Source organism: Photinus pyralis, unplaced genomic scaffold (genome assembly GCF_008802855.1).
Source record: "Photinus pyralis isolate 1611_PpyrPB1 unplaced genomic scaffold, Ppyr1.3 Ppyr1.4_unclustered_Scaffold4489, whole genome shotgun sequence".
Taxonomy (NCBI): domain Eukaryota; kingdom Metazoa; phylum Arthropoda; class Insecta; order Coleoptera; family Lampyridae; genus Photinus; species Photinus pyralis.
Genome location: NW_022171595.1, coordinates 9,447 through 13,240, shown reverse-complemented (window position 1 = coordinate 13,240; position 3,794 = coordinate 9,447). Strand labels below are relative to the sequence as shown.

General features: G+C 37.0%; 1 long non-coding RNA gene across 1 annotated transcript; it reads left to right on the top strand.

Moving 5' to 3' along the window:
* The first annotated feature begins 377 nt into the window (after positions 1-377).
* LOC116182265 lies at positions 378-2,679 on the top strand. Its single transcript, XR_004147468.1, has 3 exons — positions 378-663; positions 2,121-2,214; positions 2,293-2,679. It is a non-coding gene; the product is annotated as an uncharacterized LOC116182265 (long non-coding RNA).
* Positions 2,680-3,794: the final 1,115 nt, after the last annotated feature.

Sequence of the window (3,794 nt, the reverse complement as noted above, 5' to 3'; positions counted from 1 at the left end):
TGTACGTGTGTGATTTTTTTTTTTTTACTTCACCAGACACAGACACAGACACTAATCGTTACTTGATTTTAATCCGTGCGATTAGTTAACCAGGCTAGACCTGAGTTCTCACAAGAAACACCGACCATAATAATAGGTAATAGTTTTATTTAGTTAACCCTCAGACAAAACAATAATAAAATTAAAAACAAACCACATTTGAAACAAATATTTCAACCAAAGATCTTAGAAACTAAAATTTAAACTGAAAATGCTAAAGGTAACTAAATGGGTCAAAGTTCAGGCACAGGCGAGAATTCACCTGGTTCTGTTCTTCCACTTTGCCCTCTCATTGATAATTAAACTCAAAGACGTTGTGCAATGGAATGACAGACGAAATGAAAAACACAATTATGATAACGATCAAATGATGAATTGTACTGCGATGGTTCATGGGTCAAAGATGAAATTGTGACACTATTAATTTTGACGGTCAAGCACCATTTTGTGGATGTATTTTTTAAATCGAGGTGAATCCAGGTTTTTGTACCAGTCCGGTAAAGAGTTATATAAATTAGTTATTTGATACGTAAAGGATCTCTCGAATAGAGTTGTATTATGATATGGAGGAGTAAGTAAATATTTCAATCTTGGATTAGTGCTGAACTTAATTTTATCATACAGGTATGAAGTGTCTTAATGACTTTATGGCAGGGGCGGCTCTCTATAAAGAGCCAAGGAGCCATGGCACCACCTCAAGGAACCTGCTAATTATCAATTCTTAAAATATAATTAACTATTATTAATTGTGCTCACTAGAGTACATAATTGTGTTTTAAAACCTTAAAACAAAAAAAGTAAATGATTTGATAAATTAGGTACCAAGAAAAATTCATTTGTGCTTATCCGTGGACTTCAAATACGGTCGAGCCGTGCCAAACTGAAACTGGCTGCTGGCTCGTATTTTCCTATAAGTGTGGACTTCCGCGGGGAGTAGAGGGGTGGGAGGAGCGAAACCGAAGTAGCGTTTTATACGTACAACTTGAGCCATCAGAAGTTTGGCTCATAAGCACAATTGAATAATGTGTACGTGTATTACTATGCTTTGCGCCGTTTTCCTTGTTTCAGTCGTGATAAGTCAAACAATTTTTTTACTTCTGTGTAAGATTACACATACACTTCCCGGATTAATTGTTACGTAAAATACACAAATTAAAAAATCATTTAAATAAACCTTTTTCCATGCAATCTCTGGAAGATAGACTTTAAATAAAGCAATACCGGACTTAAATATTGTTAGAAAACGAAATGCCTCTGAATCTTCTTTAAGAGGACACGACAATAGCGATAAATCCGAAAATAAAGGAGTACATTGAGAGAATTAATAAATTTCAGTACTTGTTTAGATAAAGATTTGAATACTTATTTGTACAACTATTGTTGAAAATGATACTTCGGCCTCATTAATAAAACTGCAAATAAAATGTTGCTATTGTTTATAGATCGGACTAAATGCTATGGAAACGGATAGTACAAATCGTGAAAAAGGTAACACTTTCCATACGATTGTTTGTCAAAAAAAAATCCGCTAATTCTCATCTAAAACAACACGAAATGAATTACTGGAATGCATACTTGAAGTATACTTATGAAACAAGTCTCCAAAGAAATTAAAGGGGCTAGATTTGTTTCCGTCACGCATTATAAATATTCGAATTATACTCAAAATCTAAATAACTGGAATAGGAAAACAAAAATTTGTAACTATTAAAATAATGGGGAGGGGGACACAATTTGGCACTACCTTCTACGCAGCTCACGAGCCGCCACTGCTTTATGGAGTAGTAGGGCAGCATGAAGATATCTCCGATTTTCCATATTCAACCAGCGTAATTCATTAAATTTGTGGGAGATATGTTCATACTTCCGGATTCCATAAATTAACCTTACACATGAATTTTGCATACGCTGAATTTTATTCCTATCAGAAATGTCTAGACAAGGTCCATAAACACTGTCACAATAATTGAATTGTGTCAGCACCAAAGAGTCACATAGCAGAATTTTTGTGTTTTGATTAAAAAGATGACGATTATTAAAAATTAGTTTAAGTTTCACGTATGCTTTTGTAATCATTTCAGATACTTGTTTTTTAAATCTTAAAGAGTGGTCTAGTGTTAGTACAATGTATTAACCAGCAATATGTGTCTGTGCACTCGATTGCAACATACTTAGGTGAGTAGCTTTTTCACAAAAGCTTTTGTTTGCTTTTAACTGTTTATATGTTATAAATACAAATTCGATTCCTGTCAGGTCCATCAAGAGCTGCTGCCCCTCCGGTGTTTTACGCCATTACAGGTTGTGACACTCACTATATCAGGGTTTTTCGGTCGGGGCAAACATGCAAAAGGGCAGTGTCTCGCATATGGAAAGACCCGTGGCAAGTGTAACAAAAAAATCACTTATAATACGCCGCACGCCATGAAATGCCGGGAATGTCAATTTCAGTTCGCGATCGGCTATTGTTGGCCTCGTTGTTGGCTTATTGGCTATCTCTCTCACATTCACATATGTTGGAACACATTTAGTGGCTGTAGGCTAATTCTATGGAATATTTAATATGATCTAGGCATACGTGCATCACTTTAATTGTAAGTGTATAGGATACAAAATATTGTGTGCACCACGGCACGAAAGTTGTTTTCCGGGCCTCAGGAAGTGGTATCTTCTGGTACACAAAGTACGAGTACTATTACTGCAGTCTGCAAAAAATTCAAGGAGGAAAAGAAACAAATTCATGATGTTAAAGCCGAAGAAGAAGAAGAGACGCTAAATGAATTTTATGTAAGCTCTGTTACTAAATGTATTAGCATGATCAATCTAAATGATGAAACGGTATGGATGCAGAGTGTACTAATTGAAGGTAATTCTATTGCACTTAAGTTAACACAGGCGCGGAGGTCAATGTTTTGCCTCTAGAATTATTTATCAGCAAGGTAATAAAGTAACCTAACCTTGCTTTATTTGTTGCGAAAATGTACCTACGACAGATCATCGTAAGAAAAAGACGTCAATGAATGCAGAAAATGCCTCTTCATCAAGAAAAACGGAGATATTTGCAAGATCCATCCAACAAGGCACGTCTTGTTTTTAAAGCAATGCAAAACTTTCTTAGTTCGAATCGCGTTGCAGGTTCAGCAGTTATTGCCAGATCCGTCCGACTGGGGTTCGACTTTTCATAAAGTGCGGCTGCAAAAAAAGGCTGCACTGAAGGAAGATGTAGATGCATCAAACAAAACATGCCTTGCTCTCCCCTGTACGCTTGCGACGGCTTCTGCCATGAATAATAGTTTTTTTTCAAAGTTTTTTCTGTTTACAGAGCTTCAACCCTGGTTTAGTTTTAATGATTTTCTATGTGAATAAACCACTAACCATTGGCAACCTGTTTATATAGGCTCCGTTAACTTAGCACCACCATTTCAAATTTTTGACTAAAGACAGATTGCGCTAGAATCTCTATGGCTAGCGCCAGCTAGCGCCACTTTGAGTTCAGCTAGCGCCATAATAGATTTTGCAGAAAAGCCCTTGATTTTCGGGGGGTGCTATGTTAACGCTAGCACCACCATTGCGTCCGATCATTTCCAAAAGCAAGCGCTGTGTTCGTCAGACCTAGCGCCACAAATTTTAGAGCTAGCGCCACCCCCCAATAGTGAGGGGAGCAATTTTTCCTAGCACCACCATTTTGTCTTTTCATGTAAAATTTTGACGTGTTGTGTTCTGCTGACCTAGCGCCAGCTAGCGCCACTTTGAGTTCA